The sequence below is a fragment of the Dryas octopetala genome, chromosome 6 (genome assembly GCF_963921425.1).
Source record: "Dryas octopetala chromosome 6, drDryOcto1.1, whole genome shotgun sequence".
Lineage (NCBI taxonomy): Eukaryota > Viridiplantae > Streptophyta > Magnoliopsida > Rosales > Rosaceae > Dryas > Dryas octopetala.
In genome coordinates, this window is record NC_141371.1 from 17,783,996 (window position 1) to 17,808,545 (window position 24,550).

At 38.0% G+C, this 24,550-nt stretch overlaps 1 pseudogene; it reads left to right on the forward strand.

Moving 5' to 3' along the window:
• Nucleotides 1-15,606: 15,606 nt before the first annotated feature.
• LOC147282960 (uncharacterized) lies at nucleotides 15,607-24,329 on the forward strand (annotated as a pseudogene).
• Nucleotides 24,330-24,550: the final 221 nt, after the last annotated feature.

Here is a 24,550-nt window from a genome sequence, read left to right on the forward strand (position 1 = left end):
TCTTCAATACAAATAAGTCTTGTATCATGCAAAAATGTATGTTCCCTAATAATATTGTATAGCTATCGAAGCACGTCAAGATACATCATATACACTTGTCGGAAGTTTTTAGCTAGGATCCTCATTCAAAACCTTATATATATAATTGTATTTGTTTGCATGAGTAATTGGTCGATGAGTTAGTGAACACATATTCAATCCGTTCACCACCATGAAAACTATTAAAGCATGAGCACTTAACTATTACTTGAAGTATCATCAACAATAAATTGATGCTTTCATAAAATTATTTGTCCGTATATTCTTGCCCAAGGTTATCCTGTTCGAGTAGTTAGATGAGTTTTGTGTATATGCTAAATGGATAGTATTGTCTTCAAATAGAAAAATCTTTCTTCCTCCTCAAGAATCTACTAATAGCAAAGTTGCAAAATTATGATAATTTTTTCTGTAATTTATTTATTTTGGTTGATTCTTATGTTCTTAGCAAACATTTCTTCTTTCTGAGTTATTATTTTGGGCAGATCCCACAAGGAGAGGCGTTTCTCTTATGCCCCACAAAAGGGACAAAGATTACGATACGATGGGGTTTACATAATTGAGAAATGCTAGCCGAAACTGAATAAAAAAAAGTAAAAGTCTTCTCATGCTTGCAACAGATTAGTTTACAATTATCAGTCAGATTTTGATTCTGGCTTAATATGTTTATTAATAGAGTTTTATTCTCTTAGGGTTTTGAGGTTTGCATATATCATTTTGTTAGATATGACAATGAACCTACTCCTTGAACTAGGTATGTTATGATGAATCCCTCATTCTCTCTATGCCTCCCTCTCTCTGGTTCTCTCCCTACTTCTCTCTCTCTCTTTATACTCTCAACTTTTTGCAAATTTATATGCAATGATGATCATGGGGACCGTCGATCAAGGCCTCTTCCAATTATTAATAAGTTGAAGAATGCCACTGATTTAACATAAAGAAAGAAATCTCCTTCATGGGAGTATGATGTAATATTGTTCACTGCTACTTTATTATGGTTGTTGCTATGTTATTTTTTTTTTATCGATTAAGTAAACATATTGCAAACATTTCTTCAAAAAGTCTTGTATCATGCAAAAGTGTATGTTTCCAAATAATATTGCATAGCTATCGAAACACGTCAGGATACATCCTATACACTTGTCAGAAGTTTTTAGGATCCTCATTCAAAACCTTATATATATAATTGTATTTGTTTGCAGTAATTGATCGATGAGTTAGTGGACATATTGTTAGTTTCTAGGATTTGTTATATTGGCTATTTTCCTTGTCAAAACCATTGTATTTATTTTTATTTAATCACTCACAAGCTCTAGGCTAGATTAAGGACAAGTTCAGCTGTATTGAAGAAGTCAAGAATGAACAAGACTTAAGGTATACTGCACTTCATTCAATTCATGAAAATATCATTTTTGTGTCCATTTGACTAGTCATAAAGAACAATGTTTTTCACGTACAGTGGTTGATACAGTAACAGACACTGCAGTGGGGCCATTTCGGGTTTTTCTTTTAAAGCCCATTTCATTGAAAGCCCATTCTCTGTTTTTTACTAAACATACATGTGCATTGCACATGACTTGGTTCCCCCATTGTATCAATCAGATCTGATTGCATCTTAGTCATTCACGCCACACACTTACACACACCTCAGCACTATTCATCATCTTCTCCATTTCTGATTTTTGCAAAATAAAGCAAAATTCATTTTTACAGCTCCTCATTCCTATCCTTAGTAATACTAGGATACCCCTCTAGGACAAAAGGAATATGCCCCTTATTCGTCCCTTGTGGGCAGCCATTGATTGGCTTCCACGTGGCTCGGGCAAACATGGAAATGGTGTGTGTGTGTACGGGTATAAGAGATATTCGGTTCAGACTTTTTGGTGTGTGTCTATGAGCATTTTCAGTGGGTATTTTCGTGGTTTTATGCCTTGGTATTTTCAGGGTGAGTGCTCATTTTTATCAAGTTAGAAAATGTTCATTTAATTCTTAAAAATCAAAATGATTTTCTAAACTTGTTTGTTTCATCTAAAATTCTGAATGGGCTTGAGTGTTTAAATCTTTTTATATATTTTTCAAACACATTCATTCTAGATTTTAGTTGAAGGATTCAGTATCAACCTTTTCATGCCTCTAGCTTGAGAACGTTGATCTTCTTTTTAAGAATCCAACATTGGCATATCATGTTCATACATTGATGAATCTACTGGGCTTGGTGTGAATTGGTGCCATGGGTTGATGAGCTTGGAGTTGGAGCTGTCTTCTTCATGAATGACCGATTGCCTTGCTTGTGTGCTGTATGCTCCCTTTGTATTGAACTTCTTCTTTAGTAGATTGCTTGGTCAGCTGGAAAGACCCCCAGTTTTTAACCGTTAGTGGTTTTCTGGGTGAACAATCGTGTGGCTTGTTTGTGATTTGTTTCCTATGTGTTGCTGATTATTAATTCGAAAATAACTTCACAAGATCACACACTTCACTTTAGCATGTTAACTTAGACCATGAATGCTAAATGAAAGTTTGTTAAATCTGTCCACACACCACTTTAGTTGTTGATAGCACTGGGATGCCTACATTGATGGATCCTTTGAGTGCATAGGGTGTCACTCAATTCCTTGGTGTGTTCTGACTTGTGGTATTTACTGAAGTTGGTTTGATTTTACAAGTAAATCTGGAGTTTCAGATTTTAGTTACTGCATCGTCAGAGTTGTGTCTGTTTGACTAGTTCCTGAATGATCATATAAAATAAAAATTGGGCTTCGATCACTGAAAGTGAATTTAATCAAGTTAATTGAGTTAATAGATCACCTAAATTAAACTTTCACATATATTCAATACGTTCACCACCATGGTAACTATTAAAGTATGAGTGTTGAACTATTGCTTGAAGTACCATCAACAATAAATTGATGCTTTCATAAAATTATTTGTCAATATCTTCTTCCTCTTGTTCTTCTTCGTCCATCTCCTCATCCATTTTATTTCTTCATCTATATCTTCCTCCATATATTCTCACTCTATTTCAAAATTTTTATGCATAGTTATTTGAGAAGATGTTATTTTGAAAATATCTATGAGAGTAATAGACACAACACAGACTTAGTCCAAAAAAATTTCCAACATCTATAATTGAAGCTTTTTAGTCACTAGAAAGAGGGTGAAAAGTCCACTACGTACTTCTTCATTCAACATGGCCTCATATTAACTTGAATATAAAAATACATGTGTCCTATTACAAATTTACAATAAGAAAATATATATATATTTATATAAAAACTTATGGCAAATTGTGTATTTGGTTGAATTGATTTTGTATCTGGATATCCTCATGCATTAATATATGATTATATGTAATGAAAAAAATTATACATTATACACAAGTCATGCGATGTTTAATTCGTATTAGTTATATGTGTTTTTTTACTGTACTATAGACTATGCATAATTGACTTAACTATGCTAGCAACCTTTTACAAGAAGGAACAAAAAAATAGACATATATAACACACAAATGATCGAAAACCGAAAAGCATTACCTAGCAAAAAATAAAACACAAAACAAGATTACAAACAAAAGAGTTAAACAAACTCCAAACCAAATGGTTAAACATATTCCAAACCAAAGAGCTTAACATACTCAAAAATTCTAAACACATAAATTTTAGACTCAAACAACCACACTCATTCATCCAAATTGTTGTAGAATATCCACTCGCACTCTTAAAGCGTCATTTTTAAGAACTCATCTTTGATTACCATCGTCTTAAACTACTTAAGTTCTTTGTAATGAGCATGACTATCCAAATTTGGATCTCCTTGATAGCATCCCAAAGATTACTCTTTCTCTCTTTTGATCCATGTTCTCTAATTCACGTTTCTCTCCATCTTTATCCCTTTTCATCATTAGGCTATGCATTTCTTGAGAATTGGTGGCCATTGAACCGATCGTATCAAGGCCAGAGAAAGTATGTCTAAAACATCAACTTGAGTGGTTCTTGTTGATAAATTTTATTTGTTTATTTTCTCGCAAGAATACGAGTCATGTAGAACAGTTCGTATAAATCCAAGGTCGAACCCTAGGGAGTGTTTAAGAAAGAGACATGCTTAAGTTTAAACTTATATTACTTTAAATCTAACCTAGTTGAAGAGATTGATGATTAGTTCTTGATGAAATTAAAAGACAAATATAATGCAAGGAAATAGATGCAAAGAAAATAAGGTAAAATGCAAAAGACGATAAAACTAATAGATCTAAGGAAATAGAGAGGAAGAACTAGGAATTTAGCACTTTTAAGATTTTGGAGTTGAAACAATGAAATAAAAGACCAAAGTTTTGGATTCCAAACCCCCACTTGATGACCCTAACTACTATTTAACACTTTCTCATAAAGGAGAGCACCAAAAATCACTTTAATGCTCTCACCAAGGATTTTTTTTTTCTTTGAAGCTCAAAATAATGTAATTTTTATGGTAAAAATCTTGTCTCGATTAGGAAAGAACAAACCCTAAGCCTTCCAAATGAACCAAGTCTAAGGGACAATATGGAATCTAAGGTATTTGTTATGGATAGTTAAAAACCAAGCATTAATGTAGAGGGTGGCTCCTAACTACCACAAATACATGACATTTGTGGTGAAATGAGCTCCTCTCAAAGAAAAGACAAGACTTTTTATAATAAACTTAAAGATATGTGGGGAAGAATGCTAAATATTAGGAAATAAGGGTCATCTCATGGTGGAATGTCCTCCTCTACCTTGGTGAAGAGGTTTAGAATCCCATGAGATTCATTCCCAAAATAAAATAAAATACAAGAGAATGAAGGAGAGATATTAACTAGAAATTCATAGAGTAAATAAAGTGCATAAGGTAAATAAAGGACAATAAGAGATAAAAGAGAAGAGAGATATGAAATAAAACTAGAACTTCATTCCATTAAATTAAAATAAAGGTGCAATAATATAAAGAAATCTCCTATTCTCTCTCATACAATATAGCCAAAAGGCTTGAGAGAGTAATTTTAGGAGCTACTAAAATAGAACAGAAAAATAGATTGAGAGAAAAAAATTTTCTAAAAGAGAGCTGGGGCTACCTTTTATAGGCAATTGTCCAGGGGAATAGAGGAATGTTCTAGGAAGGTGCTTAAAAATATATGGGATGATGGGGACAAGTGGCAACGTTTCAATGGGCCAACACATGCAAAGGGGAAAGAAGGACAGAGAACAGCTACCAAAAAGGCTGGCAGCAACTGGGGTGCGCCAGCTGACGCGCGCTGAGAGGCTAGGAGGAGAGGAAATGCGGCTAGGTTGGGTGGCTCGAGACGCATGTCGAAGCTAGAAGAGAGAGATGTGGGAAGGGAAGCTTCCCATAAGCTTTAGTGTGGCTGTTGGACTTCTCGGGCCATGATGGCTACTAGGTTGTGACACTTCAGCTCCCCAAGTTGGGCCAGCTAGGGCTCTCCTTTCTTCCTTTTTTTCTCTTCTTGGGCTTGGCTGGTCTTTATTCTTTCTTTCTTTTGGGCTTTCTTGTACATTTCTCTCTCTCTCTTTTTTTCTATTTTTGGGCTTTTTAATTTATAATCCTACAAAATAAATAAAACACCAATTAATAAAAGCTCATAAAATTAATTTAAACTAAATAAACAAATAACGACATCCTCTCACGGCGGCGAATCGAAGCGCTAAGGCCGGCAGCTTCTATGGTCAGTTTCTGACTTTTTCGGCGGCCAATTCCGTCGTTCAGGCACCAAACTTCATCCTCTCGTTGTGTATGTGCTATTGGTTGTTGTGGTTTGAGACAATTGTGTGTTGAATTCGAATTCCCTGTTTTGCAACCATGGCCACCACCAGCTCCGCCATTGGTGGCGGCAGATTGATGGTTATTTCTCTTAATTCTTTCCAGCTGATCAGTCCAGAGACTATTTCCAAGCTCGGTTACTGTTTGGGTGAGTTGTTGTGTGTTGTTTGGTGTGGGGCAGCCACCGTGCGTGGTGGCGGTCGTCCGTTACGGCTGTTTAACGGCCATTGTGTTTCTGTTTTGTAATTGTGATTGGGGTTCTGGTCTTAACAGGTACATGGGCTCGGAAAATCTTATTCTCGATGTCGTTATGCTGCCGGATTTGATATCCGAGCAAAGGCGCCGTGAAGGGCATTTCGATCATTTCACGTGGTTGCACTGTGAGTGAAATTGGATAGATAATTATTTATATTGTGTGCTTGTATTGCATTGTTTGGCTAGGACTTGATAAAGTATAGGCTTGAATCTTTGAGATTGGAATTGATGATGATTATGCAATTATATTATGGGTTAGGATGTGAATGGTTGATGTTGAGATTAATAGTGGACGATTAGGCAATTAATTTGCCAGAATGATTTATTACTATTATTGATGAGATTTGATGTGATTATGAAAAAATTATGATTATCATGATGTTTGGATGATTGGTAATAAAATTATTATGTGATTGAGTAATTATAGATTATTTTTGTGAATTATTTTTTAGTGTGAAAATTGAAGAATTATTGAGATTAGTTATTATCACGTCATTTCACTCATACGAGCTCTAGTGAACTTACTGGATTGTTTGTTTGAATGACTTGGTGTACCATGGATATGGTGCAATGTGGTTATTTGTGTTTTGCAGGTTAAGCAGGCTGAGGAGGCAGTGAGGAGAAGACGAGGCAATGAGACCCATTTTAGAAAGTGATTTTACATAAATATTTTTGGACTCGCACTCTGATTTATTATATGTATTTATTTATTATGTTAAGTGCATGGCTCATTCTTTGAAAATGGATTTAAATGGCAGTGTTTCAGTGTGTTTTTGGGCCCGAGGTTCGGGGCGTTACAAAACATGTTGTCAACGTAGGTATTATGGGCATGGGGCACAATTGGAATTAAAAAATAAATAAAAGTCAAAAGCTGTTGTTTAATAGTCCCTAATTTTAAACCCCCAAACCATTTCAAAAGTTTCTCTAAACCCCCACCCATTTAGAAACTCTTCCAAAACCCCCTACAATATGTAATTCCTAATTTATCCTTCTGACGCACTGACACACTGACGTGTTCTGACATATTGAGGCGCATTGTAATTGAATTCACTAAAATTGAAATTTAGTGTAACTAAATCACTAAAACTGAATATCAGTGTAACTAAATTCACTGAAACTGAATTCAGTGTAACTAAATTCACAAAAACTGTATTCACTGAAGCAAGTGTGCACATTGAGGTCACTGTAACTAAATTCACTGAATAAATTCACAAAATTTGAGTTCAGTTTTAGTGATGAATTTACTTACTGAAACTAAATTTACTGAAAAAGAAATAAAAGACTAAATCCCAAAACAACACTAAAACTAAATTAAAAAAAATTAAATAATCTTGTTTCAACTTTCAATGCAAACAAAAAAAATTAAACAAATTGTAACTAACACAACCCAAAGCATTCACTTAAACTGAATTCATAAAATTGAAATTCAATTCACTGAATGCTGAAACTGAATTTACAAACTAAATCTATTGTCCGTGTTGCTCCTTTTTGTATAATTTGTTTTACTTGGAATTTAGAAACGAAAATCAAGTTGTACCTCGCAAGTATATGAATCGCTTATGTAAGCATAGCGTATAAGTATGAGGTTGATCCCAAGATAAATAGGTAAATACACATCAAACCAATTCAACTTACCAAATATAATTCACTAACACACACACACGGCAAAGGGTTTGTAGGTTATGAAACTCACGCACATCACCAAACATACACACGCACACACATGATTATTGATAAGTGTGCATTTTGCATCACTTTATAATACTAATTCCTTAACACAGAGTGTTAGAACTCGATATTTTGCGTTTGTTGTCTTGTTTTTGTGTTTTCAGGTCAAATGAAGCATAAATAGGAGGAAAATAAAGCAAATGGAGCCGTTTTGGGACATTTCCTGGTCAAACTAGGAAAATGGGTCAATTCCTGGTCAAACGAGGAAAATAGCTAAAATCCTAGTCACATAAGGATTCTTAGTCACACGAGGAAACATCAAGCCCAAAACTATCATTGTCAAGTTAGAAACGAGAAGAGCAGGAATTCCTGGTTGAATTAGTAAACCTAACCCTACTAAGGAAATGAGTCCTAATGACACTAGGAGACTCCAGGGGCAATATGGTCATTACAAGAATTCAAAATGGACAAAGAATCCTTCATTAACAAGAAATCCTAGTTGGACTAGACAAGATTGGTCAAAGTCAACTCTATCAAGTCAATGTTCCAGAAGCTTCTAGAAGGTGGTGGACATCCATGGAAACAAATGGAGGGAAGAAATGAATTTAAATCCAAAGGGAAATGAGGGGCAAAATTGGAAGTCAAAGTCAATGGTCAAGGGTCAACTATGACATGTTAACAAGTCAAATGGGCCATGGGCCTATGTGAATGTCGAATGCAAAGGTGGCAACCCATGCATGCATGTGCATGCCATGCAAGCCATGCGCCAACCTTAGCAGCCCAAAGCCCAATGCGCAAGTCCATCCATGCAGCCCATGCACATGTGTGAGTGAAACCCTAAAGGCCTATGCATAAGGCACTTAAGCCCAAGGAGCCAAGCCCATGCTGCACACCTTAGGATAAGAAACCCTAGCCTTGCTGCACACCCTAAAGCCTTGTCTCACAAGGATTTCTCCCTCACCTCTATATATACATCTTATTCTCTCATAATTCAGGGTTCCCATAATTTACACTTTCAGAATTTCAGAGAGAGAGAGAGGTCGAAAGCTAGAGAGAGAAGGAGTCCAGCCTTGTGCCGCAAGCCCTAGCTCACCTTACCGTGGGTTCCTCCAGCTTGCTAGGTGTCTCTTTCATCTCCTTTTCTTGCCGCAGCCCCCATAGTGATGTTTCCTTTGGTTTTCAATTTTCTTTTCTTCTAGAATTCTTATTTTCTTTTAGTTTGTGTTTCTGAATTGATTTTAATTATGGATTAAGAATTTATTTATATGATTCAGATTTTATTTTCTAATTTAGTTATGTAGTTTGTTATTCTATTTTGCATGTTAGTTGTAGGTTAATTTTCAGATATGTCATGCTTTAACAAATCATTTATCTGTCTCTTAATGAAGTAATTTGATGTTTGCATGTATCAAATTCTCATTATCTGATTGAATCTGTCACTATTTGTTTGCATCTTTTGACTGGCCACCTTAGGATAATTGCATCTAGTTTATTTGTTAGGTTTAGCTGTGGACTAATCAAAGATACTAAATCACAAGTAACAAGTGAATAAGAGATTATTCTTGGTAATGGTTTTGTAGGACCTCTATAAGGAAATAATCAAAGCTTGTGTGTTGTGCATGTTTGACGTTCTCATAGATCTTAATGACTCTTGCATGGATAACAGTTACCTTAAGTCCGCTTAAGGAACATGTAAGTTAACTGATTAGGGGAGGCCTAATAAGCTCTTAATTTATACCTTAGGAGAACAATTGCAAGAAAGTTACTAATCAAACCTTTTTAGCAGTCAAACTTTGATATTTCGTATTTGAATTGATTTGTCATTAGTCTTGGATGGTTAGAGTATGCATATTTGATTTAATGGCTGAAAGCTTAACATTGCAAGATAGGATAATGGGTGTGTGTGTGAGGTGTGGTGTGCGTGAGTTCCATCTTTAAACCCCCTGTTTAGTTATTCTATTGATTAATTAAATTAATTTGTTGTGTATTAACCATTCTCTGTGGGATCGACCTCGTGCTTGTACGCTTTGCTATTGATACGATTCGTGCACTTGTGAGTATACTTAGAATGAGATGCATGTTTATTTTGTTCTAAGAAAACAATCAACAATTATCTTGCAATGTTGAACTTTTGATTTCCAATCCAAATATGCACAATTCAACCATCCAAGGCTAATAGCAAATTGATTCAAACACAACAAATTAAAGTTTGACTGCTAAAAAGGTTTGGCTAGTTACTTTCTCGCAATTGTTCTCCTAAGACATAATTAAGAGCTTATTGGGATTCCCTAATTTAACTCACATGTTTCCTAGGATTAAACTAAGGCAGATGTTGCCCATGCAAGAGTCTTTAAGATCTATGAGAACGTCGAACACGCACAACATACAAGCTTTGACTATTTCCTTGTAGAGGTCCTACGAATCCATTATCGAGAATAATCTATTATTCCTTCGTTACTTGTGATTTAGTGTCTTTAACTATTTCACAACTAAACCTAACAAATCAACTAGATGCAATTACCCTAAGGTGGCCAATCAAATAGTGCATACAGCCTAGCATACGAATTCTAAGAGATAAATAGATTTTGATAAGTGCAAACATCAAATCAATTCACCAAGAGACAGATGAACGATTTATTAAATCATGGCATATCCAAAAATTAAACCTACAACTCAACATGCAAGATAAATCAAACTAAGACATAATGGAAATAAAGAAACAAAACTGAATTAAATAAATAAATTCTCAAATCATATTGGTAAACAAATTAACTAAAAAGAAACAAGAAAAACAAAAGAAGAAGACAAGGAGAAGCAAAGGGTGGTTGCGTTAAAGCTAGGGCACAAGCCAAGGTTCGGTATAAATCCTCTTCTCTTCCCTTGTGTCACGCCTCCCTCTCTTTATTCAGCTCTCTTAATTTCAGAAAAATAAAGAAGGGTAAGGTATAAAAGATGTATGTGTTGATATGTGTTGATTTGTGAGAGAGTGATGGTCTTATATAGTAGTGAGGAGGTGAAGAGGTTTTGTTGATTTTTCAATGTCGGACAAGTGTATTCCTTGCACATCAAGACTTAGAATTTTCGGCCAAAATTGGGCCTTGGGCTTGTTTGGGCGTAACTTGATTTTCTGCTCGCGAAACTATTGTGCTACCTCCACTAAAACGACCATATCTTGAGCTAGATAACTCGAAATCGAAATCCGTAAAATTTCCTGCAAACCTAACATCTGTATCTTTCCAACCATATATAGCATGCTACCTGGTTCACTCTGGAGAATTACAGAATTGCTGTCAAAATTTGCTGTTCAATTTCCAGGGTTTTGACTTCTTTTTCAGCTAGGATTCCTTATTATCTTTGACTAAATCTTGTGATATTTTCCTTGTACATGAAGGATTCCATCTTTAGGCCTTGGATCAGCTGTGAGGTGTGGCATACACTTGGGTTTGTGGACCTTAGGTTGCACGACTTAGGCTCCATCATTTGGGCTTGAAGTAGGCGCATGGTCTTGGTCCTTTTGGGCTAAGTTATGCGCATGACCCATAGTGTATGGGCTACAGATGTTGTCCATGTCATGTGATGATATGACATGGTTGACCATTAACTTTGACCAAAAGTCAACATTGTCAAAAAAAAATTATCCAAAAGATTTTGTCCAAGATTCTCTAAAGATTCCAAATTCTTCTATTAGATTCCCTTAAGATTCGTTTTTCCTATTTTTCTTTTTCAGCTCAAAATTGCCCCATTAGGCTCATTTTTCCATCATTGCTTCATTTGACCTGTAAAACACTAAAAAAACTAACAAGACACAAAATGTCGTTTTCTTGCACTCTAAGTTAGGGAGTTTGTATCATAAAATGATGCAAAATGAACACTTATCAGTCTGATTCCTCTATTCTCATATATCCTAGGCTCCTGATGTAACGACCCGACCCAACCCAAATTTCACGAGAAATTTAAATTTTTATTCGTAATGACCATTTAGAGGCATAGTGAGAAATTGAATTGTGAGACCTCATATATTTTTTTTTTTAAAATTTTTTTAAAATATTTTGAGAATTTATTTGGATCATTTTGGGGATTTATTTTGAAAATAAAAAGGTTTTAGTTTTTTTAATTTCTGTTTTAAATTGAGTTTGACCTAAAAGTTGACTTTTAAAACTAATGGGCTTTTGATTTTGACTCTGAGCTCGTTACAACGGTCTCGAGCCCACGATTTCATAGACAAGTAGTATGCGTTGATCTGAGTTACGATTTAGGAGTTACGGATCGTACAAGTGTGGGGCAATTGTGTAAAATTGCACTTAAGGGTTTTAAAAACCCATTTATTTTATTTCTGAAATCTCTCATTCTCTCTCCTCTCTCCAAAAATTTCTACAAAAATCTCTCTCTGCCTGCACGCTCTCTCTCTACTCCAGCACCCTCCCCTGCGCACACCAACCCCAGCCACCACCACTCACCATCGCCGCCCACCCATGTCTGCCTCAACCTCTGACGAACACCCTCAGCCGCCGACCACCCCGCCGAGTTCTCTCTCTTTCTCTCTCTCTCTCTCTCTCTCTCTCTCTCTCTCTCTCTCTCTCTCTCTCTCCTCGTGTTCTCTCTCTGCCTTCTCCCTGTGCGCATCCACCTGGCACCAGCAGCGCCGACCGCCGTCCACCAACCCGAACCACTGCACTACCCATCTCGCCGACACTGACCACCTGCCCCGACCATTCCTCCAGCCAGCCCAACCCCTACACACAAGTCCGATTTGGAGAAACACCCAGAAATCGCCGCACCTTCCTCCATCAATTTCGATCAATCTCCTGCACTAATCAACTCGAATTTAGGTGGGTTTTCTTCCCTTCTTAGTAGGCTCTCATTCTCTTGTGGCTTGATTGTCTGAATTTGAGTAATTATTGAAGATTGAATTTGGGAAATTGATGTCATTTCGCGATTTCTTTGGGGTTTTCGGATTGGGGGCGATTATTGTTGTTTATCTGGACATAATTGCAATATTAGGAAGTTCAATTAATGTTTAGGATGCATAAATTGAGTGGGTTTGAGAAATTTTGATGATTTTGGCAAATTTTGGTCTTGAAACAGCCTCTTGGGCGGCAATCACTGAAATTTCGAACCTCACTGCCTTTTTATGATTTTGGGATTTATTTCTAGTAATATTTTGAGTGGGTGATTGGTTTTGGGTATGTAGAGTGTGGTTGGAGAAGCTGATGCTGTTTTGGGGTGGAAATGTGAGACTTGGTCAATAGCAAATTTCTCTAAAACGAGCTTTTCAACCGAAATAAGTCTTGTGCAGATTTTCTTTTAAGTTTAGGATTTGTTTGGATAGTTGGGTGATGTTGGTTAGAGCCGAGAAGCTTTGGATGTTTGAGGAGGTGTTTGTGAGTTTAATTTTAGCGTCGTAAATCTTTGTGTTGGATGAGAGACGGGTGTATCGTTAGGTTTCGTACACACACACACACCTTTAATGTTGTCGAGTCGAGGCTAATTTTATTTTATTGTTTATTTTATAGGCGAGACGACCGTGACTCGTGACTATCCGGCGGAGGATCGAAGTTAGGGCTCTCTTTGTGAGTGGACCTTGATTTTAATAATTTGTGTTTTGCTATGTGCATTCTTATGGAAAGTACCTTGATTTGAAATGGCATGTTTTAAATTCAATTCGTTTATGAGAGGATTTATTATATCTAGTATGATTATCATAATGATTATTTATTTTTGGATGTGGAATGTTGTGATTTGAAAATGCAAGTACTGATCTGACGAGCCTGCCTGTGTAAAATGCACGGGATTGTGGTCAGGATGTAAGCCTTCTCGTGCGGAGTGACCCCTCCGTACGAGATTGTGGCCAGAATACAAACCTACTCGTACAAAGTAACCGCTATGTACGAGATTATGGCCAGGATTTGAGCATGCCCGTGCGCAGGATTGTGGCCAGGACATTGTCTACAGTACGGGTACAAGTATAGTGTGAGTTTTAAGTATAAGTGTTTTGAGATATCAGTTTATAAAGATAAATTCAGTTCATATTTGATATTTCTCAGCTTGAAAAGTTTTATTGCTTTTTCAGTATATCGAGGTTTATTTGAGATGAAAGTTTTCAGCCTAAATTATTTGTATACAGTTGATAATATCGATTCCAGCTTGAAAACCTTGTTATTTTCAAAGATTGATTTTCATGCTTTAGATTTTAATTGTTTTATTAAAGAACGATTGTGAGGTTTTAGAGATTTTTATTTTAAGACTTCTAAAAGGATAAATAAAGTTTATGTTTTGTTTTCTTAACACGTCCATTCACTGAGTTATCTCACGTTTTCTCGATTTGTTATTCTTTTCCCCAGGTAGTAACGGTGGTGGAGGTTTAACAAATCACGTCGAGGCATTTACGTCCATTTCTTCATTCGGACCCCTGTAGGCGCCATTTCCATTTTGAAAAATTCCTTTCACTTTAATGTAGAATTCTTTGTAACAAAAGTAGTGGCTCTGATAACCATACTTAAATTATAAGTTATTTTGTATTTGTTGGGTCTGAGACCCCTTCTTGGTTGTGGTAGAGGCGGTTGTTGGTTTTAGAAGTGTCTTACAAGTTTATAAATTTTGGGTTAGTCCATTTTCAGGGGAGGTTCTGCCGAATTTTCGGTAGGATTTTCCTTGATTTTGGATTTCCATAAGACCTCTTCAAGATTCAGGGTGGAATCCGGGGGCGTTCCTGTCAACTGACTCCTGAGCCATCTTCCCCACCACCCAAACCATCGATTTAATTCACCTTCACCACCCAAACCATCAAAACCAAAAATTATTTCACCTTTCACGACCTAAACCATCAAAATCTGACTTTATTTCACATTCACCACCCAAACCATCAAATTCGAAGTAACTGTAATTGGAGCTTGGAAACCCTTTCAATTGTCTGCAATGCCCATGGGTTCAAAATTAGGGATTTCAATTTCTTCAAAAACCAATTCAATTAAACACAACCAATAGCAATGTTAGCAAAGGAGATTCGATTCCATACTTGTGTCAAGGCCAACGGCCGTCAGAGTTGCCAGATAATGGGTGGAGAAGCCGCAGCTTTGTAGCTTCGCAAAAGTCGTGCCTAGTGATCGTCGAAGTGAGGAAATGACATGGAGAGACGAAGCCGTTGGTGCCAGAGCTAGGTTGCGACGCTGCCAAAAAAGAGAGATCGTCGACGGAGGCTTCGCTGTTGTATGGTGTCGTTCCATCACCGTCAAGGGTCGGTTGGATGATCAGTGGGTACCACCATGTTCATTGCAAGGAGAGGAAGCTATTGGTGCCAGAGTTAGACCGCGATGCTGCTAGAAAATGGAGATCTCCGATCGAGGAGCTTGAGTCTGCCTGGTGTCACGGGCCGCTATCACAAGTCCGAGGCCCACTTGTGTAGGGCCTAACCCATTGTACTTGTTTAATTCTGGAACCTTCTAGACGTGTGAATGTCCAGATTCGTTGTATGGGGGTAGGTAGGATTTGTATATTTCCAGATTCGTTGTAGGGGGTAGGTAGGATATTTAGTCTTATTATACTCTGGACCGTTAGATCAATCCGATCTTAACCGTCCAATAGGGGTAGGTAGAAGTAAGGAATTGTATATAAAGAGGAGGCCTCATTTGGCCAAACCATCTTGGAAATACAAACATATTCTCCCCATATCTCTCTCTTGTGTTCTTAAGTGTTCTTGAGTGTTCATCTCTTGTTCTTGCATATTTGTGATCTTTGATCTACTTTGGCAGGTGATTGGCTGACTTAGTTTGTTCGAGGAGGCGACCAAGTCTAAGGCTGCATGGGTAGAAGACTCTGAAATAGTCATCCCGTGACAGTTGGTATCAGAGCAGGATTGAGATGGCAGATCAGTTGGTGAGCAGTGTGGTGGACATGACGAACATCACCATGGAGCAGGGTGGTGAAAAGTCCAAGAAGGGCAAGTCAAAGGATGTGGTCGGTGCTATGGAGGGACGACTTTCAAGGATGGAGAAGGCCATGGCCGATTTTGAGATTCGGCTTGAGAAAGATGTTCCTGAGATGGAGACCCTTAAGGCAATGGCGAAAGATCTTAAGGGAGAGTTCCAAGGAGCACTCACCTCTCTCGTAGACACAATCCGGCTGGAAGTCAAGGAGCAGCTTGACTAGTACCTTGCTGAGCTCACCATAGTTCGTGAGGAGATGGACGACATAAAGGGAGATTGGGCCTTATGTAAGAAGGCAGTGCTCAACAGTTCACATGGGCCCAGGGAGCCGAAGATGGATGCTTTCAATCCCACTTCCTTCAATGGGAAGAGGGAAGCTAAGGAGCTAGATATCTTCTTATGGAACATGGAGAGGTACTTCAAGTATTTGAGGATGGATGAAGATGAATCAAAGATCTCAATGACAACCTTGTTCCTCACCAACAATGCACTCATGTGGTGGCGTAGAAGGAGTATGGAAATAGAGCAAGGTATATTTACTCTCACTATATGAACTGAGTTTAAGGCTGACATCAAGCTACATTTCTACCCTGAGAATGCCAGGTTTGAAGCAAAACAGAAGCTCAGGTGGCTGAAGCAGACATGATCTATCAAAGACTATGTGGCTGAGTTCACCAATCTGCTTTTCGAAATCTCCACTATGAATGAGGAAGACAAACTTGTGTATTTTATAGATGGGATTCAACCTTGGGCTCAAACGGAATTACAGCGAAGGAATGTCCAAACCTTGTCAACAGCTATCACTGCAGCTGAGTCCCTCATAGAGTATAAGAGAGCTGATAAGGGTGAAACCAAGTCCAAATGGCCAAAAGGTAGTGGTAGTGGCAAAGGTGGGGTAGACAACAAGCCCAGAGAAAAGTCTGATGACAAGAGCAAATTCAAGCCCAACAAGTCCGCTTGGTGGAACCATGGTGATCCAAAGAAGAAAGAGAGATCTGGCCCAATAGCATGCTACTTCTGCGATGGACCTCATATAATGCGTGACTGCCCAAAGAAAAAGGCTTTGAATGCTATGATTCGTGGAGAAGAATCCGAGGAAGAGAAAGAAGAACAGACGGGTGCTCTTCAACAATTTGCAGCTGTGCAAGCCCAACTTGCTCAGTCCAAAACCCAAGCTAGGGGTGTGATGTATGTCGATGCCATGGTGGAAGATAGGGCGACCCGTGCACTGGTGGATACGGGAGCATCTCACAACTTCATGGTTGTGGCGAAAGCAAAGAAACTTGGACTTTAGGTTTCCAAAGTAGGCGGTAGCCGGTAGTGTCAAGGCAGTGAACTCTGCAGCAAATCCAATTGTAGGGGTAACTCGTGATGTGAAGCTACAAATTGGCGCATGGAGTGGATCGACGGATTTCTCGGTGTTCCCCATGGATGACCATGGCATCGTGCTCGGGATGGAGTTTATGGACAAGGTAAAGGCTTTTCCTATTCCGCACTACAATTCTATATGTATAGTGCAGGATGGGACACTACCTTGCTTTGTGCCAGTAGAAAGGCATACCAGGCCCGAGACAAAATTCTTGTCAGCAATGCAATTTACAAGGTCATGGAAGAAGGGTGAGACGACTTTCCTAGCAACCTTGAAAGAAGATAGTGATTGAGATATTCCGCGAAGCCTGCCTCGTGGAGTGGAGGAAGTATTGAGCAAGTATGCAGATGTGATGCCCAAAGACCTACCAAGCAAGCTACCACCTAGGAGAGAGGTGGACCATGCGATTGAGTTAGAGCCTGGTGCCAAACCACCTGCTAGAGCACCTTACCGAATGGCTCCTCAAGAATTGGAGGAATTGAAGAAGCAGTTGAAGCAACTACTAGATGCTGGGTATATTCAACCATCCAAAGCTCCTTACGGCGCCCCAATCATGTTCCAGAAAAAGAAGGATGGCTCTCTGCGGATGTGCATTGACTATCGAGCATTGAACAAAGTGACCATAAAGAACAAGTATCTCATTCCTTTGATTGCAGACTTGTTTGACCAGCTAGGAGGAGCAAAATACTTCACCAAACTGCACCTTCGCTCGGGGTATTACCAAGTAAGGATCGCTCCAGGTGACGAGCCCAAAACCACCTATGTGACACGGTATGGGTCTTTTGAATTTCTAGTCATGCCATTTGGACTCACCAACGCTCCTGCCACTTTCTGCACACTAATGAACAAGGTATTTCATCCCTATTTGGATAAATTTGTGGTTTACATTGACGATATTGTGGTGTATAGTAACTCCCTAGAGGAACACATGGAACATTTGCGGATTGTGTTCCAAGTCCTCCGAGAGAATGAACTTTATGTGAAGAATGAGAAGTGCTCATTTGCTCTAGAGGAAGTGGATTTCTTGGGGCATAGAATCAAAGGGGGTGAACTGATGATGGATGTAGGTAAGGTGAAGGCCATACAAGAGTGGGAGCCACCAAACAAGGTTACAACCCTCCGGTCATTCCTTGGGTTGGTCAACTACTACCGACGCTTTATTAAAGGTTACTCAGCTAGAGCATCACCCTTGACGAACTTGTTGAAGAAAAACAAGGCATGGTCGTGGACCCATGAGTGCCAGCATGCTTTTGAGGAACTAAAGAAAGCCATTATGGAAGAACTGGTTCTGAAACTCCTCGATCCCACAAAAGTCTTTGAGGTACACACTGATGCTTCCGACTTTGCTATTGGTGGTGTACTTATGCAGGATGGGCATCCGATAGCTTTTGAGAGCCGCAAGCTTAACGATGCTGAAAGAAGATACACTGTCCAAGAGAAGGAGATGACAGCAGTGATCCATTACTTACAAGTATGGAGGCACTACTTGCTTGGTTCTCATTTTGTGGTAAAGACAGATAATATAGCCACTAGCTACTTCTTGTCGCAGAAGAAGCTTTCTCCTAAGTAGGCAAGGTGGCAAGACTTTCTAGCAGAGTTTGACTACAAGTTGGAATACAAGCAGGGGAGTTCCAACCTTGTGGCAGATGCACTAAGTAGGAAAGTTGAGTTTGCTTCGTTAGCCGTACTCCAAAGTTCCCTTCTAGAACGAGTGAATGAGGGATTACTACATGATCCTCAAACCAAGAGTTTGGTGGCCTTTGTCAAAGATGGGAAGACAAGACGGTTTTGGCTTCAAAAGGACTTGTTGTATACCACGGGAAGTAGGCTTTATATCCCAAAACGGGCGGACTGAGACGTGAGTTGTTGAAGGAGTGTCATGACTCCAAATGGGCAGGAATCCAGGCACCCATAGAACACTGGCATTGTTGGGTGATACCTACTATTGGCCACAAATGAGGGATGATGTAGACGTATATGTTCGGACATGTCTTATTTGCCAACAGGACAAGGTGGAGCAAACACTACAACAAAAATGTCGATAGATATTAGTCGTGGACTGATATCTATTTGGGTAGCCATCTGATATAGCGAGTCGTGATATCTAATGTTCACATTTTAGATATCAGTTTTAAACTGATATGTAAACATTGTTTATATATCATTTTTGATATTATTTCTAATATCTATAAAATTTGAATATCAATAATTCTGATCAATATATATCGTATTTGAGGTAGAATATGATATAAAACCATGATATCAATATCAGGTTTGAAGTAGAATATGATTTAAAATCTTGGTATCAATATCAGGTATATGATAAAATTTGATATGTAATCTCGATATCAATATCAGGTATATATCAGGTATGGAACATACTCTGATATCTAAATATTGTTTATATATTATGTCTGAGAGAGAATCTGATATCAAAATGACATAACATTTCAGTTTTTAGACCAAAACTGATATTGTTTATTATTTCAAGTTTTAAAAAAATATTTGAAATGTATGATACATATTAGTTTTTTTTTCACCTAAAAAGGATATCAATGAATTAAATATACAATTGTGCCTGTAATTTGAAATGGCCTGAAATTTGTGCAAGTATAAAATCTTTCATTCCCATATATTTCATATTTTAAGCACCAATAACATTCAAAGTACCCAAAAAGGGATTATAATATAATATCCAACAAGTAATTCTATAGTTAAGGAAATACATAAAGAATTACTAAGGTATGACTGATGGTACTAATTTGAAGATACAAAAGCTGACAACTTCATCTAGCTAGTGGAGTAGAATCATTCACATCTTAAAGTTGTGTTGATTGAGACTAAATATACATAAGCTCTTCTCATCAACACTGGACCTACAAAAGCATAATGCAATGGTCTTTAATATTATTGGCTAATATACTGAACAAACGGTCCAAGATTTAAAACAAAATCGCAACAATACACACAATGAAAGAATCTATATCCAATGTTGTACATAAAAAATAAAAAAGTTGATAGTGATGAATATATATATATATATATTAAGGTTTTGACAAGGTTAAAAATATCAAGAGTTGTTTACAACACAACCAAGAAAATATATGAACTATGATACTCATCTACAACTTTGACATACCCAATTCTTGAAGCTTTAGCAAAGTTACTAAGCCATTTATAAACATTATAAAATCATAGACAAGCAAGACCAAATGGAATGGCAGGTACATTTAGAAATGGCTTCATATTCAGTAATAACTAGATAAGAAATAAATGAACAAAAATTATGTTATTTTTTTTATACAATTTACCATGAAACTCAAAAGTAAAAAAAAAAAAAAAGCAGAATGAGGTGAGGAAACAAGTATTAAAGTACTATAGTAGGACACCTAAGTAACTCATTTCTTTCTTCATGTTTTCAGTTTAATAGGAAGGTAGTTTATACTATTATCTTTACTAGTCATACAAAACTCTCACGTAATCTTCTCAAAGATTAATACTTAAACATTTTCTATTACCATCAGAACTTGTGTAAAGGCATAGCACTCATAAAAAAATGACTCAAAACCAATTAAGTCCCAAATTTCTTGATAAGCTACTTAGATACAGCCCAAAGGCCAAGATTTAACTCAAAACAACAACAAGCAACTGGAAATTAAAAGTATTTATGGTAGTGAGAAGCTACAATGCCAAATTATTAGCCCAGTAACTCAAAACTCTCACAATACGAAGGAAAGGTAAACAACTTCCACATATAGTTACTTAAAACCCTTGTGTGCCTTTAATTAAAATGACCAAAAAACCCTTTTGATGCTTATATAACCTAGATCAGTCTCAAATAGAAATAGAAAATTAAAAAAAAACAAGTAGAGGGAAGTAAATTCTTCCATCACATAACTTCAGTATCTTAGTATGTCTCAGTAGAGGCAAGCATATAAGTAGAAACGCAAATATGGAATAAGTAATCTTGAAACTAGCACACACTATTGGTAAAATATAATTAGGTTACACAATGAACTATAAAAGCATATTTAATATGGTGTAACATAAAGTCTAAGGGACTGCATAATAGAAAAATTAGAAGCAATAGATTTGGGTCAAGAATGTTACTTGCTATTTTTAATTCATGGACAACATTAGGTGTGTCTTCGCACAAAGGCGGTTGGACTCTTAATTCAGTCAGCCTGACCTGCAAAACAACAATCAAGACAACCCAACCCATACACCAACAGAAGCTACAAACCAACTTCACAATTCTTGCATAAGAATAAAAACCAAACAAAACAAAGCCAAATGGCAGAATTCAATAGAACTAATTCTCTCACCTCAAATAAAAATCCAATTCAAATCAGGAAAGAGATCAACAACCAATTCCCATTATCACAACCACAACCCAGAAAAGAAATTAATTTTACATCCCATGTGTACACATATAAGTAAGAAAATACTATGACTTACTAGACCACGAACAAGCCATCTTCATAATCGTTGCAGATTTTAATCTGCAAATCAACTCAAAACACATATAGAACACCTAATCAACCAATTATTAAAAGAATATAATCTGCAAATCAACCAATTACCGATGGCTTTATTAATTTCCACCTTCTCCTTGCCAATTAAACTTGCCGTTTGATGCAGCCCTCGAGACACACACATAAATTGATAAATAATAATGGATATTTGGAGTGATATATAATAAATGCGAGGAAAAATAATGAATATGCAGATGGACCAAGTAACCATGCAACAGAAGTGTCTAAATTATAATGAAAGACAGAGAAAAAAGAATTGAGGGAGAATATCCTTGACTTTACATTCCTATTTTATATAAATATGCACTAGGCAGTCAAAATTGATTGGATACCACAATGATTTTCCACTATGATTAAAAATGAAATGCAAATCATGCAAACCAAAGTGTGCATGTCTAACAAATGTGAGTATGCTTGACTATACATGTAAACGTCTAACAAATGTGAGTATTTTTGCGCTATAATTATCACCATATGATTTGCGTATTTCCTCAAACCTTGACAGAGCAATTCTACCAATTTCAACTCAAAAGCATCCAATTAAATCGAAATGGGTCAGAAACGAGTCAAAGAAGCTCAACCCGGCCACCACTCACGGCGGAGCCCTTAGTGGCCGTGGATTCCAAATTGGGCTTTTCGATTCTATTAACAATTTAGCAAAACAGAGCCAACAAACATGTAGAGGATGAAGAGAAGATTGAAATCGATACCTGACTCAATGGAATTGGCCGCCAGAACCGTTGAAATCGCGTCGAAGCCGCCGCTGGCTTCTTAACGTCGATTCGCCTTGTACAGTGGTCCGATGAACAATCGGAGGCCACCAACATGTTCAGAACGACGACAGCTTCAAAACCCACAAGGCCTGGCATCTCAACTTCGCCGGGATCGATGGACTGCCGCAGGAGTGGCCATCGGCCCTGTGGCTTCGATTTGCCATGATCAGCGGTTGTTTGGGATGGAGAGAGACACGAGGAGGGAGAGTAGAAGAAGACGATCGAGTGGTGGTACTCCCGTCGTCGTTGGCCTTCGGACGACGACGACGACGAATTTTCTGAGGAAGACGATCGGCGCAAGAGAGAGAGAGAGAGAGAGAGAGAGAGAGAGAGAGAGAGAGAGAGAGAGAGAGAGAGAGAGAGAGAGAGAGAGTGAGAGAGAGAAAGAGAGAAGCGAGAGAATAGAGAGAAAGAGAGATATGCGGGTGAGAGGAGAGAGAACATAAAAAAAGATTTGGGTTGTTTAAATTAACCCTAGGATGCGGAAATACAAAAATTAGGTCAATTGATCTTAAGATATCAGTTGATATGTTACAGTGATATGATAAAAATATATAAGAAAAAGTAAAAAAATTTTATATCAGGTGTTTGGGTGGATGGGGAAAAAAATTAGAGAGGAAAACTTAACATATCAGTTGACAGTTTAAACTAACGTCTTTATAAATTCTTAGAAAAAAGAAAAATATTATATATCAGTTGATAAAAACCATGTGATTTCTAATAGAGTTTAGAAATCAGCTAAAAAATTATCTGATATTATAAATTTTACAATATCAGTCAACTTCAAATCTGATATAAAATTGGTGATATCTATTGACAATTTTGTTGTAGTGAAAAGCAACCTGGGGGGTTACTAGAGCCACTCCCGGTCCCCTCTCGACCTTGGGAAAGCATATCTATGGATTTTATTACATGCCTACCAAAGTCAGATGGGTATGGTTTTATCTTGGTGGTGGTCGACAGGTTCACTAAATATGCCACTTTTATTCACGCATCACCAGATTGTAAAGCAGACGAGGTGGTATGCTTGTTTCTTAAGCACGTAGTGAAGTATTGGGGAGTTCCAAAGAGCATCATCAGCGATCGGGACCCACGATTCACAGGAAAATTTTGGATGGAGCTCTTTAAACTTCTGGGCTCGGAGTTGAACTTCTCCACTAGTTTTCATCCACAGACAGATGGGCAGACAGAAAGGATGAATGCACTATTGGAGTTGTACTTGAGGCACTATGTGTGCGCCAATCAAAAGGATTGGACCAAACTGCTTGACATCGCCCAATTCTCATACAATTTGCAACAATCTGAGTCTACGGGAGCAAGCCCATTTCAGTTGGCCACTGGGCAACAACCATTAACCTCAAGCACACTTGCAACTGACTATACAGGGAGTAGTCCGGGAGCATTCAAGACTGTTAAGGAGTGGCGAATACAAAATGATTTAGCACGTGCACACTTGGTGAAAGCATCCAAGAAAATGAAGAAATTGGCAGATAAGAAGCGGCGCCATGTGGAGTTCCAAGTGGGAGACAAAGTCTTTGTAAAGCTCAATCCTAGCCAGCACAAGTCCACAAGATCATTACACAAAGGCCTATTGCGGAGATACGAAGGGCCCTTTCCAATCCTCAAGAGAGTGGGCAAAGCTTCATACCATGTGGAACTCCCTCCCAAGATGAAGATCCACCCTGTTTTTCATGTGAGCACATTGAAACCATTTCATGCAGATGTTGAAGAACCTGGTAGAGAAGAATCGAAGCATGCACCACCCAACGTAGTCACTTCCTTTGACAAACAGGTGGAGTGTATCTAGGCTAAGCGGGAGGTCCGGCGTAGTGGTATCCCGCGATACACATAGTACTTTGTCAAATGGAAGGGGTTGCCTGAGTCCGAAGCCAGTTGGGAGAGTGAGGAGTCCTTGTGGCAGTTCAAGGACTACATCACCATATTCGAGGACGAAGAAGCGACGAGGACGTCGCTTGATTAGGTGGGGGAGAATGTCACAGGCCGCTATCACAAGTCCGAGGTCCACTTGCGTAGGGCCCAACCCATTGTACTTGTTTAATTCTGGAACCTTCTAGACATGTGAATGTCCAGATTGGGGGTAGGTAGGTAGGATTTATATATGTCCAGATTCGTTGTAGGGGGGTAGGTAGGATATTTTTCCTTATTATACTCTGGACCGTTAGATCAATTTGATCTTAACTA